The 16072-nt window shown below is 46.0% G+C and overlaps 1 long non-coding RNA gene across 1 annotated transcript in view; it reads right to left on the reverse strand.

Annotated features, from left to right (window-relative positions):
- LOC135269680 (uncharacterized) overlaps positions 1 to 14989 on the reverse strand; it is a 165262-nt gene extending 150273 nt beyond the window's left edge. Inside the window, exon 1 of the long non-coding RNA XR_010337929.1 lies at positions 14829 to 14989. This is a non-coding gene — a long non-coding RNA (uncharacterized LOC135269680). The remainder of the gene's footprint in view (positions 1 to 14828) is intronic.
- Positions 14990 to 16072: the final 1083 nt, after the last annotated feature.

Raw genomic sequence — 16072 nt, forward strand, 5'->3', positions numbered from 1 at the left:
CCACTGAAAGTATTTCAGAATCTCTGAGGGAGGCTTTGGGAGGAGGCCAAGGTCCTGCAATTGGGTGGGTGGGGCTCTAAGTCATTGTTCTTTGCACATTCACGGCAATGTGACCTCGTTGGCTAAGCACAGGCTGGAGAAGCTAGATAAACCTGTTTAAATTCAGAGCCAAAAGACACTCACGGGTGTTTTCTGAGGGGGCGTGAGGGTTGGAAAATCATCCTATATTTGATTTATCTCCCACCTGACGTATGGAGGCTCTTTAACCAATCAGTTTCTTAGTCTTGGATGAGGGAGAGGACTTCGGAGTCATCCTTTGATGAACTATACCACCCTATGACCAGCAGAGGGGAGTACTGCACTTCAGAGCGACAATTTGAGATCTATGAAAGAATTTAAATCAAGAATATGAGGCCGGGCGCTGTGGCTCACGCCTGTAATCCCAGCTCTTAGGGAGGCAGAGGCGGGAGGATAGCTTGAGCCCAGGAGTTCGAGACCTGCCTGGGCAATATAGTGAGACCCCGTTCTCCACAAAAAGGAAAAAAACAAAAAGACAAAAAAAAAAATAAGCGTAACTTCCCTCAAAGCAACAACCCCCACCCCCCCTTTTCATATTCTTGCCTGGAAGAAAGGCCTTGCTTTCCTCTGCTTCTTAATGCTGGGAAAAGTTAAAGCCATTATGAAATGCTGCTGCTACTGCTATTATGTGGGGGAGAAAGCAAATTTTCTTTTTGCATTTTTTTTTTTTGAGACAGTCTTACTCCGTCACCAGGCGCCAGGCTGGAGTGCAGTGACGCGACCTCGGCTCACTGCAACCTCCGTCTCCCGGGTTCAAGCAATTCTCCTGCCTCAGCCTCCCGAGTAGCTAGGACTACAGGCACGCGCCACCACGCCCGGCCCTTCTTTTTACTTTTAAAATCAATATTTTAAGTTCGAGGGTATATGTGCAGGTTTGTTACTTAGGTAAACGTGTGCCATGGTGATTAGCTGCACAGATCATCCCATCACACAGGTATTAAGCCCAGCATCCATTAGCTATTCTTCCTGATGCTCTTCCTCCCACTTCCCTCATCAAAAGGACCCCATCTTTCTTTCTTTCTTTCTTTCTTTTCTTTCTTTCTTTCTTTCTCTCTTTCTCTCTTTCTCTCTTTCTTTCTCTTTCTTTCTTCCTTCCTTCCTTCCTTCTTTCTTTCTTTTTTTTTTTTTTTGAGACGGAATTTCGCTCGTTACCCAGGCTGGAGTGCAATGGCGCGATCTCCGCTCACCGCAACCTCCGCCTCCCCGGTTCAAGTGATTCTCCTGCCTCAGCCTCCCGAGTAGCTGGGATTACAGGCATGCACCACCACACCCAGCTAATTTTTTTGTATTTTTAATAGAGATGGGGTTTCACCATGTTGGCCAGGCTGGTCTCAAATTCCTGACCTCAAATGATCCGCCCACCTCGGCCTTCCAAAGTGTTGGGATTTACAGGCATGAGCCACCACTCCTGGCCTCCAAATTTTCTTATTCAGATGGCCTTGAGCAAAATTATACCATCCTAGACAGACAGACACACACACACACACTCCATTCTCCCCCTCTTGCTCTCTTTCTCAGATTTGAGATTCTCCTCCCACGGCCATTTTAAGCTTGCTCCTTTGCTCTTTAATGCAAGGCTAGGGAAAACATTCCAGGAGGCAGGGAAACTTCTCAGCATACCTGCTATCAGTCAGACCTTGAAGGCTAGTCAAGCCGATAGCATCTGAGTCTTCGGTCCCTGAAGCACCAGCAGCTCTGACTAGAGGTCCTGCCTCCTAGCTGTGGCCCCAGCTCTCCGTGATCGTGACAGCTGTGGCTTCCACCCTTGCTCCTACCCATGTCTGTGACTGAGCTCAGCGTACATTTGCCTTATTGGGGCCAGAGGACTGCCTTTCTTTCACCTTGTCCCAATCCACAATTAGCCAAATCTTGGCCCAAATTATGTGCTGACTGGTGTTGGGCAGCTGTGAGACCCCTCTGTCTTCTAGGGTCTTCTGAGAACCAGTGGCCTCTGAGATCTCAGATGAGATCTACAGGCGGGTTTCTACCCAGACCACTTTCCACAGATTTCACTTCTGCTTTCATCTGGTAGGTGTGGTTTTCAACTAGAAGCCCTAATGGAGAAGAAAAAAATTCATTTACCATTCAGGACAAGGTGTTCACATTTGAACAAGGCAGAAATAACAGAAGGGAAGTGAATTCTAAAGGGACTCTCAGCTTTTGGGGGAAACATATTCGAGTGCAGGAGGCTAGGCCACTCATTAGCAGCTCTTTGCCCCTCACTGAGGCAGCCTTGACTCCAAACAGATAACACAGGGCCGAAACACACCCAGCCAGCTTTGATAAGTAACCATCTCTGCCAAATACTATTTCTTTCACAGGCCCAGATGATCTCATCGCAGAGGCTGGATTTTCTGGTATCTGTTCCAAGCGCAGACTCACTTCTGATTACCTTTGCAAATGATAGTCAATCTATCCTGAGAAGCTCCTTTATATCCCACACTGGGCTAAGCTTTGAAGAGGGTACGGTTAAAGAACCCATGTCCCCAGGCTGGGCAGGGCAACTCATGTCTGTAATCCCAGCACTTTTGGGAGGCCAAGGCAGGAGGACTGCTAGAGCCCAGGAGTCCAAGATCAGCCTGGGCAACATAGTGAGACCTCTCGAGACCTTGTGTCTACAAAACATAAAGAAAATTAGCCATGCATGGTGGCTTGCACCTGTTGGTAGGAAGCTGAGGCAGGTGAGCCTGGGAGGCGAAGGTTGCAATGAGCTAAAATCACACCACTGCACTCCAGCCTGCACAAAAGTGAGACTCTGTCTCACGAAAAAGAAAAGGAAAATAAAGAACCCATGATTCCTCACAAAGCTTACCTCTGTCTCTGATTCATGGTTCTCTATTTCCACAAGCTTTGTGGAGCAAGGGGTTCATGACACTTCACCTTTATGGTGCAGATGACTCCCCAAAACTGGATTCCTTTAGCTAGTGGCTCCACACCACTCCCTCCAGGAGCTACCTTCCCTCTCCATGTTTTTCTCATGAATTTTGAATGGGCCATTTCTATTTAATTCTTTTTTTTTTTTTTGAGACCGAGTTTCACTCTTGTAGCCCAGGCTACAGTGCAATGGTGCTATCTTGGCTCACTGCAACCTCCACCTCCCGGGTTCAAGCCATTCTCCTACCTCAACCTCCCAACTAGCTGGGATTACAGGTGTGTACCACCATGCCTGTCTAATTTTTGTATTATTAGTAGGGACAGGGTTTCACCATGTTGGCCAGGCTGGTCTCAAACTCCTGACCTCAGATGATCCACCAGCCTCGGCCTCCCAAAGTGCTGGGATTACAGGCATGAGCCACTGAGCCCAGCTTTCATTTTTAAGCCTACTCTGTCACCCAGGCTGGAGTATAATGGCACGATCACAGCTCACTGCAGCCTGGACTTCCCCTGCTCCAGCCAACCTCCACCTCAGCCTCCTGAGTAGCTGGAACCACATGCACATGCCACCATGCCTGAAAGGGCCATTTCAAAAGTCTTACACCATTGAGCAATGTTGCATGTTTATAATGATCACATCAGACTTTATTACATCTTCCCACTACAAACTTCTTCTTTTTTTTTTTTTTTAATTAAAGAATAAGACGGGGTTTCACCATGTTGGTCAGGCTGGTCTTGAACTCCCGACCAATCCGCCTGCCTTGGCCTCCAAAGTGCTTGGATTACAGGCGTGAGTCACCACGCCCAGCCTCCCACTACAAACTTCTGCAGGAGATACTTATATATGCACTGGCTCTCACCAAAGAACTCAAAGTCAAAATAAAAAAATAAAAATAAAAAGAGAACTCAAAGTCATTTAAGAATCCTGTCTCGTTAACTCCCACAGGAGCCCCGAAGGTAGAAGAGAAACCATGGAACTCATCATTCTATCTGGAAACAAATAGATGGGAAGAAACTTCCAGGCCTTCTCTGTATAAGACTTGCCCAAAGTTAGTTATGGCCACCGATCTGTGCTTCACAGACAACACTTTGATTTGATAATCCCAGGGCATTTTGTGAAACTTGCATTCTGCAGTATGAGAATTTTCATTCAGGAGCCACTGTTTTCTTTTGTTTTTTATTTTTTGGTTTTTTTTTTTTTGAGACAGAGTCTCGCTCTGTCACCCAGGCTGAAGTGCCAGGCTGGAGTGCAGTGGCATGATCTCAGCGCACTATAACCTCCACCTCCCATGTTCAAGTGATTCTCATGCCTCAGACTCCGAAGTAGCTGGGATTACAGGCGTGCGCCACCACACTCAGCTAATTTTTGTATTTTTGGTAGAGATGAGGTTTTACCATGTTGGCCAGGCTGTTCTTGAACTCCTGACCCCAGGTGATCCGCCCGCCTCGGCCTCCCAAAGTGCTGGAATTACAGGTATGAGCCACCGCATCCGTCCTCAGGAGTCACTCACTGTCTTTCTATTGAGTTAACAAGGCAAATTAAAACACTGTGAATCCTGTGACCTTGCTGGTTGCGGGGTGACCATCCCAATGTCAGCATAAGGGCCGAAGCTTGATAGCTCCCCTGGATCCTCATCTGGACGATGAGCATCTGCAGACCATGGCAGGTCCCAGGAGATTAGCATAAGGTCTTGGGTAAAAACAGAAATTAGAACCTAGAAATTTTGATTAAATTGGCAACACAAGGAACAGTAAAAATCCAGATATATGATTGCGTATGTGGGACACTGACAGCAGCCCAGTGATTCACCCTGAGGGCGAGAGGAGGCTCAAGAACCAGGTAGAAGCCAAACCCTGCAGCTCCTTGCGGATCCAACAAGGCTTTTAGACTTTATTCTAATGGTTCTCTGAAAGGTGTAATCAAGAAAGAGATCTAATTAGATTTGCATCTTGAATGTGTCGCTTGGGCCGCAGTGAAGAAAATGAACAGAGTGCCAGAATGGGTGCAAAGAGTCCAAGCAGTAAACTCTTGCAGGAGTGCAGGCAGGTGGCAGTCACTTGGACTAGAGGGGTGGCAGCGGAGGCAAAGAAAGAAGATGGATTTGAGAGCAATGTAGAAGAGAAAATCCAGAGGGAGATGAGGAAAGGACCCAACACTAGAAATTGGATTTTCCAATATAAACTTCGGTACCATTACAATGTTATCTCTTCTGAGCTGCCGGGTATCTGGGAGGGTCACGGAGTAGGGGGAGATATGTTCAAGTTCTAATCTCCACACCCATGAATGTCAGTTTACTTGGAAATGGGTTCTTTGCCAATGTAATTGAGTCATACTGAGTTCGGGTGGACCCTAACCCAACACTCAGAATGTTTTAAGACAGTTTATGAATTTGTGTTGGGCTGTATTCAAAGCCTTGGGTTGGACAAGCTCGTTCTAGACCATGGCACAGGGAGAGCCCAGTGGCCTTGCTGAGTTGAAGAGAGAGAGATCAGGGTTCAGGGACAGGGGTGGAGAATAGCTAGAATGTGTAGGGCAGAATCCCTGAGAGGACGGCGTTACAAGAGAGAGAGCTTGGGGGTCCCCTTGAATCCATCCTGCATAGTAATGCATACATGGATAGAGTGAAACTCTATGGGGGTTAGTAAAGAGCAACCATGGGCTGGGTGCAGTGGTTCACCCTGGTAATCCCAGCACTTTGGGAGGCTGAGATAGGCAGATCACTTGAGGTCAGGAGTTCAAGAACAAGCCTGGCCAACATGGTGAAACCCCATCTCTACTAAAAATACAAAAAAATTAACCAGGCATGGTGGTGGGCACCTGTAATCCCCCAGCTGCTTAGGAGGCTGAGGCAGGAGAATCACTTGAACCTGGGAGATGGAGGTTGCAGTGAGCCAAGATTGCACCACGGCACTCCAGCCTGGGTGACAGAACAAGACTCCATCTCTAAATAAACACATAAATAAAAGAAAGAGCAACCATGAAGCCATGAGCACTGTGGTTCCCAAAGTTCACTTGGGATGAGAGGTGTCTGTTCTAAGGATAACTGTGAACTTTTCTGCTCTTAACTTACACTGATGACTACTCTGCTCTCTAGGAGTAAAGGCTAGCCCACTCCCCCTAAACTTCTTTGAGTAAACAGTTCTGAAAATAGGGTGTAGTGGGCTGAGATGGACCAAATCAAGAAGAAAAAAACACTCCTTTCTTTTTTACCTGTCATTTTTTTTTTTTTTTTTTTTGAGACAGAATCTCTGTCTGTCACTCAGCCTGGAGTGCAGTGGTCCTGTCTCTACTCACTGCAACTTCACCTCCTGGGTTCAAGTGATTCTTCTGCCTCAGCCTTCTCAGTAGCTGGGATTACAGGTGCCCACCACTGTGCCCAACTAATTTTTTAATTTTTAGTAAAGATGGGGTTTCGCTATATTGACCAGGCTGGTCTTGAATACTTGACCTCAAGTGATCTGCCTGCCTCGACCTCCCAAAAGTGCTGGGATTACAGGTGTAATCCCAGTGGCTCACAGGTGTGAGCCACTATGCCTGGCCACAAAAACAACTGCTTTCTGCAAGGCTGCAGCACCTGCTAATCAAAGCCCACCAAACTTAAAGCTGGTGCTTTTTTACTCTTTCCCCTATGAAACCCATCTCACTCCCCAGGTTCGGGGAGACACTCCTTTTGGGTATTTTTTGTTGCAAATTCAAGCAAAGGACTGAATAATGTACCTATTCCTTTGCAGTGTGAATATCAGAGAATTTTTGAGAATTCAATAGTTCTGGCTAGCCAGAGTAAAGAGACCTAAGTGATTACTTGAGGCATTCAGTAGAAATCCCAGGAGGACCATGCCTTTGTAGTAGAGCTAACTGGTCCTCTAGCATAAAGGCTACTCTAAAAAGAAATTTAAGGCCGGGTGCAGTGGCTCACGCCTGTAATCCCAACGTTTTGGGAGGCTGAGGCAGGCAGATCACTTGAGGTTAGGAGTTCGAAACCAGCCTGGCCAATATGGCGAAACCCTGTCTCTACTGAAAATACAAAAATTAGCCTGGTATGGTGGCACGCGCCTGTAATCCCAGCTACTCAAGAGGCTGAGGCAGGAGCCCAGGAAGCAGAAGTTGCAGTGAGCCGAGATCGCACCACTACACTCCATCCTGGGCAACAGAGTGAGACTCTGTCTCAAAAAATAAAAATAAAAACAGGCTTCAAAGAAGGACCAAACTGAACTGAAAGTAACTTAACTGCTTACCAGAAAACAGCCTAGCATTCTTTAAAGATAAACAACAAAACCTAGCATTTAGCAATGCAAAGGTAACATCTTCCAGCATAGGATAAAAAATCAGCACACGGGCCCGGCACGGTGGCTCACGCCTGTAATCCCAGCACTTTGGGAGGCCGAGGCGGGTGGATCACGAGGTCAAGAGATCGAGACCATCCTGGTCAACATGGTGAAACCCCGTCTCTACTAAAAACACAAAAAATTAGCTGGGCATGGTGGCGCGTGCCTGTAATCCCAGCTACTCAGGAGGCTGAGGCAGGAGAATTGCCTGAACCCAGGAGGTGGAGGTTGCGGTGAGCCGAGATCGCGCCATTGCACTCCAGCCTGGGTAACAAGAGCGAAACTCCGTCTCAAAAAAAAAAAAAAAAAAAAAAAAATCAGACAAAGAAACAGTAAGTGTGACTCATAACCGGGAGAAAAAAATCAGCCAATATGAAGCTGACCCAGAAATGACAGAGATGATGGAATGAAGGCTAAAATAGCTATTATAACTAAATAAACATGACCACAATGAGAAGAGAGATAGAAGATATAAAAAAGAAACAGAGGAACTTCCAGAGATAGGATTAACAGTAGACTAGATACAAAAAGAAAAGAATACTGAACTTGAGATATAGCAATAGAAACCAGTCAAGTAAAAACAGAAAAAAGACTGGGTGAAGTGGCTATGATCCCAGTACTTTGGGAGGCCGAGGCAGGCGGATCACCTGAGGTCAGGAGTGTGAGACCAGCCTAATTTTTGTATTTTTAATAGAGACAGGATTTCACTATACCAACATAGTGAAATCCTATCTCTACTAAAAATAAAAAAATTAGCCAGGTGTGGTACACACTACTGTAATCCCAGCTGCTTGGGAGGCTGAGGCAGGAGAATCACTTGAATCCAGGAGGTGGAGGTTACAGTGAGTCCAGATCACAACATTGCACTCCAGCCTGGGCAGCAGAGTGAGACTCCGTCTCAGACAAAAAAAGATAAAGACTGGGCATGGTAGCTCACACCTGTAATCCCAGCATTTTGGGAGGCTCCAAGGCAGAAACAAGAGTTTGAGACCAGCCTGGGCAACGAAGTGAGACCCCATCTCTTAAAAAAAAAATAAAAATGAAAATTATATATATATATATATATAAATTTTTTTTTTTGAGATGGAGTCTTGCTTTGTTGCCCAAGCTGGAATGCAGTGGTGCAGTCTCAGCTCACTGCAACCTCCACCTCCAGGGTTCAAGCTATTCTCCTGCCTCAGCCTCCCAAGTGTCTGGGATTACAGGCACATGCCACCATGCCTGGCTAATTTTTGTATTTTTAGTAGAGACAGGGTTTCACCATGTTGGCCAGGCTGGTCTTGAACTCCTGACCTCAGGTGATTCACCCGCCTCGGCCTCCCAAAGAGCTGGGATTACAGGCATGAGCCAGCGTGCCCAGTCAGAATAAAAATAGATTTTTTAAATGAAAATTAAAATAAAATGAACACCACCTCGGTAAGCTGTGGGATAGTACCAAGCTCAAACTCTTGGGCTCAAGTGATGTTTCTGCCTTTGGGCCTCAAGTGGTCTAACATAATTAGAGCCCCTCCAAAATTAGAGAAGGCTGAAAAAACAGCCAAAAATTTTCTAAAGTTGATACTGTTTAAAGCAAAAAATAATAACAAGGTCTTAAGAGGTTTATAACACATGTAAAAGTAAAATGAATAATCATATTAGACCATCCGGAGGCTGGGTGGGAGGACTGCCTGAGCCCAGGAGTTCAAGGCTGTGATGTACTATGATTGTGCCTGTGAATGGCCACTGCACTCCAGCCTGGACAAGATAGTGAGACTCTGTCTCTACATTAAAAGAAAAAAAGGGAGGAAAAAAGAAAAAGAAAAAGAAAAAAAACAATAGCCCAAAGGATAAAAGAGAAGAAATTAAAATAAACTGTTATAAAGCTTTTCGATTTTGTGTGGAGGACATAATAACATTTGAAGGTATTCTGGGTTAAGCAGTTTATCCAAGGTGGCTGATATGATGGAGCTGGGATCCAAATTAAGCTTTCCAGATTCAAAGCTTCCTGTGGGGACATGAGATTTGAGGTTAGGCTCACACATGCCACAAGACAGTTTTCCCAAAGGCTGTGGGAAGTAAGTGCTTTCATCTCTGTTGTGGGTAGAATTGTACCCCCTCAAAAGACACGTTCAAATCCTAACTTCCATACCCATGAGTGTCAGCTTCCTTGGAAATAGGTTCTTTGCAGATGTAATCAAGTTGTACTGAGTTAGGGTGAAACCTAACCCAATGACTGGTGTCCTTATTAAAAAAAAAGGGGAGGGTGGTCGGTACTGTGGCTCATGCCTGTAATCCCAGCACTTGGGGAGGCCAGGGCTGGTGGATCTCCTGAGGTAAGGAGTTCGAGACAGCCTGGCCAACATGGTGAAAAATTAGCTGGGCGTTACCAAGTACCAGCTGGGCCAGAAAGACCCCCCCCCACCCAGGCGGCGCTGAAGGAAGTGAGAGACGGACACCCAAATAGAACGGCAAAGTGGGTCTATGGTGGGGGTGGGGGCAGCAGTCTTCCAAACTGAGAGCCTCAGGGGCTGATGGCATTCCAGGCTGAAAGTCCTGAGCACATTCTGATCCATGTATTTATTCTCTCTGAATAGGTGCTTATTATTAACAAACAGGTGTTCTGTATTTTCTCATAACTGAAAAATATACCAAGTAGGCAGCTGTTAGCCGCTTACCACTGATTACAACCAAGCTAAAAGGTGTTCTCCATGAAGGAGCCACCGGGACAGGGTCAGATATCTCAAAGAATTGTTTTAACTGATGTATGATATTTTTACATTATTCTTCCACTTTGGAATGCCCCAGGTGGTTTTCCACTTTGTGTGGGGGTGGAGGAAGTGGGGGTGTGGGGGAGGGGAACAGGGTTAGATATCTCAAAGTATTGTTTTAACCGATGTATGATATTTATACATTGTTCTTCCACTTTGGAATGCCCCAGGTGGTTTTCCTTTTGGTGCTGGGGGGTGGGGGGTGGGGGGCTAGGTTTTCCTTGCCATCGTTCTTCCCAGCAAGCAATATATTCTATCATATACTCAGTATTCATCAATATTCCTAACTTAATATTTAACAGGGAGTGATGGCGCATGCCTGTAGTCCCAGCTACTCAGGCGGCTATTGTTTTAAGCCACCTTGTCTGTGGCATTTTGTTACAGAAGCCCTAGGGAACTAATATAATCTCTAAACCTTCCTCTTTCTGATGCTCCCAGTCTTTGCAAGGTAAAGACGCTTTGCCTCTACCCATGCATGGGCCCAGCATGAAGTGAGTGTTGATAGCAGGACATTAAGTTAACAAAATAAACCAGCTTCAGGATCTAATAGCCACAGGGGAAAAGCATGAAGTGGGGACTGGTTGGACTGGTTTTCTCATAAATCTCAATGACTTTGATCCCAACCAGGTGGATTTAAAGTTAATCTATTCAGGGAGGAACACTTGAGCAGATGTACCATGTGTGAGGCCTGTGATAGGCCCCCTGGGGAAACCAGGTGAGTCAGATGCCACTGCCTTGGGGGAGCTCATAGGATTTACTTCTGCACAAGGTGTAATGGAACAGATCAGTCACTAGTCAAGGTGTAATAGGCTGTGCAAGTTCAAAATCAGGAGAGTGATTCATTTCCCCTGGAGGAGCATCAACCAGACCACTTCACTGAGGAGGAGGAGGCGGTGGCCAGGTCTCACTAACGAATATCTGACTGTGGAGTCCGCAGCCCAGAGAAGGTATTGTGTGTCAATTGCAGACAAGCAAAGGGAAACAAATCTACCAGGAGAGCTGCTGTTTTTCTGGAGAGTTTCACTGATATTGCGGTGGTGCTCTTTGCTCAGTGGAGAGGTGCAAAGCTGTCTAGGCCCTGCTTGCATTGAGGGGGATTCTCTGGACTCTCGGAACCCCTTCTCTTCCCTTCTGGTTCTCCACTTGGGGTGAGTGCTTATCATCACCTTCTGCAGAGATTGAGGAAAGTGGAGAAGGTACATAGAGGCTTTGGAGCTGCTAGTGATCTCAGTGATATCTTGTTAGAGAGTTGGTCGCTGGAGAAGGAGAGAGCAGGCCCTTGTGTTGCATTTGCAGGATCTGGGGCAATAGGGTAGCCCACATATCTAAGCTCCATCTATGTTGCCAAAAACAGCATAGCCCACATGTCTAAGCTCCATCTACATTGACACTCCATGACCCCACGTGGGCCACCCCAGTGTCATGGCCAGTCCGGAGAAGTGACCCTGCGAAAAAGCTACATATGCCCTGAAGGTGGACTTGACCCTTCTGAGCAAGAAATTTTGATGTCCTGCGAGCACCCAGAATGGTCAAGGAGAGAGAGAATAGGCTCCAGTGGACATATTCTTTTAGCCCTATTGGCTCCCTCTTTCATGGGAAGGGACACGGCTGAAATAAGCCTAGAGCAGAACTCTGTAAGGTCTGGGGCCCTGAGAAGGAAACTGTTTACCCATGTCGAAGGTAGAATTGGGAAGCACTGTTATAAACTCAACATAAAGTGATACTGAGTTTCTTGGTTTTGTTCTGGAACTAGACTAATGAATTCCAATCATCATGGAAGCCCTCTGTGAAGCATTTCATGGAGAGAAACTTGTATGATGTAGTGGTTTGCAACTGGGGGAAATTTGGCATACAGTGACATTTGGGATGTCTATAGGCATTTTGTGTTGTCACAGCCGGAGGATACTGCAAGGCATCTGGTGGGTAGAGGCCAGGGATATTGCAAAATGTCCTACAATGTTGCCCTACAGGATAGTACCCCATAAGAAACAATTATTTTGGCTGGGCATGGTGGCTCACACCTGTAATCCCAACACTTTGGGAGGCTGAGGCAGGCAGATCACTTGAGGTCAGGAGTTTAAAACCAGCCTGGCCAACATGGTGAAACCCCGTCTCTACTAAATATACAAAAAAATTAGCCGGGTGTGGTGGTGCGCACCTGTAATCCCAGCTACTCAGGAGGCTGAGGCAGGAGAATTGCTGGAATGGTAAGGTGGGAGGTTGCAGAGAGCTGAGATGGTGCCAGTGTACTCTAGCCTGGGTGACAGAGCAAGACTCCGTCTCAAAACAACAACAAAAAAATAGGCCAGGTATGATGGCTCATGCCTGTAATCCCAGCACTTTGGGAGGCCAAGGAGGGCGGATCATGATGTCAGGAGTTTGAGACCAGCCTGGACAGCATGGTGAAACCCTGTCCCTACTAAAAATGCAAAAATTAGCCAGGCCTTGTGGTGCACACCTGTAATCCCAGCTATTCAGGAGGCAGAGGCAGGAGAATCACTTGACCCCGGGATGCAGGGGTTGCAGTGAGCTGAGATCATGCCACTGCACTCTAGCCTGGGTGACAGAGCCGGACTCCATATCAAAAAATAAACAAATAAATAAATAAAATAAATAAAAATAAGAAACAATGATTTGGCCCCAAATATCAATAGTGCTGAGGTTTGAGAAATAAATCTTTAGTACCCTGAGCACATGCTTTGGGCTTGTTTGCTGCAGGATGCTGTGCCTGGAAGATGTAAGATCGTAAGCAGCCAGGGCTCCTAAAGAATGACTGAGTGGCTGTTTCCAGAAAAGTAGGTCAGAATCAGCAGAAAAATAACTTAATGGTGAACTTGGAACTGTACTATCAGCCTCAACAAATAGACCTGGGGCCCAGCAATTGGCCGTGCCAAGCTCCCTAAGACCCACCAGCCTAAACTGTCCATCCCTTTTCCTTGTGCAACTTTCCCACTCTCCTCACCAACCATCTCTCACCTTTGGTCTTCACTGGGGCAGCTCCCCATTCAACCAACTCCCCTGTGCTTAAGTCAATTATCTCAGTTTTCTTTGCAGCTTAATATTTACCAGGCCTCATGGTGCCTACTTTTCTTTCTCTTTTTTGGTGGGGGAGGGATGGAGTTTCACTCTTGTTGCCCAGGCTAGAGTGTAATGGTGCAATCTTGGCTCACTGCAACCTCTGCTTCCTGGGTTCAAGCAGTTCTCTTGCCTCAGCCTCCTGAGTAGCTGAGACTACAGGCACATATCACCATGCCCAGCTAATTTTTGTATTTTTAGTAGAGATGGGATTTCACCATGTTGGTCAGGATGGTCTCGATCTCTTGACCTTGTGATCTGCCTACCTCGGCCTCCCAAAGTGCTACGATTACAGGCGTGAGCCACTGGGCACCCAGCCTACTTTTCTTTATCAGGCTGTACAACTCAGGACACAGAATTTGGACGTAGGTGTGTGTGAACCCAAGGGCCATGCTCAGCTGAGCAGCCAGCACTGCCTCTCTGCAGCCATGATCCTTGGAGGGATACTTTGGACAACATTTTATGAAATGTTTCTGGCCTCCTAAACCAGAGCAGAAAGGAGTGGTCAGGATGTTTTAAACACCAACCCACTCTGCCCCCTCATGACAACTTTTTAAGCTGAGCATGATGCAATCACTTAATTCTTCTAGACATAAGATAAGCCAGTAGCCACGTCCACTCTGAGCCTGTGAGCAGGTAGGATCAAGTTTAAGAGCATCTCTTCTTTGGAATCTTAAGGCCTAGGATCCCAGCAGTTTTGGAGTCTAAAGACTTTTCAGGCTCCCAAAGATCCCTCGATTTTTAATAATGTTAAGTGTTTCCCCAATACTTAGCTAAGCAAAGAAGGAAAAGGTGTACTTTTGTTATACAGTCAGTTCTGGATGATTCTAGGGGAAATTCTTCCATTTCAGAAATCTCTACTTCTTTTCTCCCACTCTTCTTCATTAATTCTCTCAGTAAATATTTATCTGTGGCCGGGTGTGGTGGCTCACACCTGTAATCCCAGCACTTTGGGAGGGTGAGGTGGACGAATTGCCTGAGGTTAAGAGTTCAAGACCAGCCTGGCCACCATGGTGAAACCCCATCTCTACTAAAAAATACAAAAATTAGCTGGGCATGGTGGTGCGCACCTATAATCCCAGCTATTTGGGAGGCTGAGGCAGGAGAACTGCTTGAACCCGGGAAGAGGCGGAGGTTGCAGTGAGTTGAGGTCGTACCACTGCACTCCAGCCTTGGAGACAGAGGAAGACTCCATCTCGATTAAAAAAAGATTAAAAAACAAAGGCAGAAACTCAGACTAGGGTAGCAGTGGCATCCTCAGCCCAGGGCTGGCACCTACTAGATACCCCAGGTACTATAGTAAGCACAGGTGGACAGTGATGAAGAGCATTTTCCTAAATAATATTACCCAGGCTGACTCCAAGTTTTAATACCTCAGCCAGGAAAGGGAGAGGAGTGTTAATAATATGTTTGCCATGGAATTTCACCAGTGTAAAAATAAGATTCTAGGAAGTAATTATCTGCACTTCAGTTATTTGGGGTGGTACCAGAGGGAATCTTTATAAAGGTGGTATCAGTGGAGAAAAGGAAGGGAAGGATCCTTAGTGATGGGTTGTTTTCCCAAGCACCTCGATCTAGTAGATTGTCTATAAATAAATTGTACAAATACCTTTCCACATCTGAGAACGACTAGCGAGCATCAGTTTTAGAGAGAAATAGAACAAAGCTCCTTTTCTGCAGTAAGACTACATTAGCTTAATGTTGCTGTTTAAAAAAGTTTCCACTGACCTTAAAAACACTGAAATCCAAGAAATTGGATTCTGGAGTTTGAGGGCGAGGGAATCCCAGGGTTGTGGACACACGGTCACATCAATAACAAAAACAAAATAGAAATGAATAAAGACTTGAAATACTAGGAATCCGGGTCCCTGCAGGAAGCCCAGGGGACTGCCAGGAATACAGCCCCATCCTAGCCACGTGATCGTTCTCCAGCCTTCCCCTGGGGCCTGGAGACAAAGGAGAGGGGAGGAGACTTGGGGACAAAGAGCAGGAGCTGTAGACTCTAGCCCTGGGGTGAGGATGCCACTGCTACCTTGGTCTGAGTTTCTGCCTTTGTTTTTTAATCTTTCCGAAAGGAAGTTAAAAATTAATCCAAGATGTAAATAACTAAGTAAGCAAAAGTGCCTGTGAGGCTCTCTAAGGGTACCTGCTCGTCCAGTCTGCCCGCCACACTGAGGGCAAAGCGTAAAGGGGAAAGGCTTTCGCAACCACCTTGAGGCCCCAGGCCCTCCTTTTAGGGCTCTTTCCTGCCTTTCTGAGTCTCCCCTCCCACCCCTCCTTCGGATCTCTGGGCGAACCTCTTTCCTCTCCGCCTTCATCTTAGCATTTATGTCTTAAGTTGCTGTCCCTTGTTGAAATAAATCCATTATAGAAAACTATGCTCTCTGACAAATGGGTATCAGCTAACAGCCAATGGTGAGAAGGGAGATAGCTTTCGTTCTTTGATGTTGTTTTAAAAAAATGCAAATATCATGATAATGAGGCCAGTCTAGAAGACAAGGTGAAAGCTGGACAGAGATCCAGGTCCCCCCATGGCTGTGAAATCCATTTCTTCCGGTTACAGTGAAACTACTTCCCCTAGCTTCCCATTTATGATGATTTCCATTATTTGGAATGTTTGTGACTCTCTTTCTCTCTCTGTCACACACATGGGTACAGTGAGAGCTAGATGCAGTTTAGAAATCAAATCTCTGTTGAACAGACTGTTAATTTAAATTTTTGAAAAAAGAAATAAAAATTCTAGTTCTGTAGTTCAATGTTGAGTTTATTTGCCTTGTCTTTACATTAGTTTTGGCTTTGTTTCCTTCCTGCTTCTGTTCCTCTCTGATTTCTCTTGTGGCTGATGGAGAGGAATCTTGGTATTGCAGGCTCTTCTGAGACTCCTAGTGGATGCTTTTCCAATTGTAGAGCGAAAATACTCATTATGAGACCAGTCTTAAAAATGGCCAGCTAAGGCTTTTCTTGGTTGTTTA

Source organism: Aotus nancymaae, unplaced genomic scaffold (genome assembly GCF_030222135.1).
Source record: "Aotus nancymaae isolate 86718 unplaced genomic scaffold, 86718_ANA_hifiasm-v0.15.2.pri h1tg000057l, whole genome shotgun sequence".
NCBI lineage: Eukaryota > Metazoa > Chordata > Mammalia > Primates > Aotidae > Aotus > Aotus nancymaae.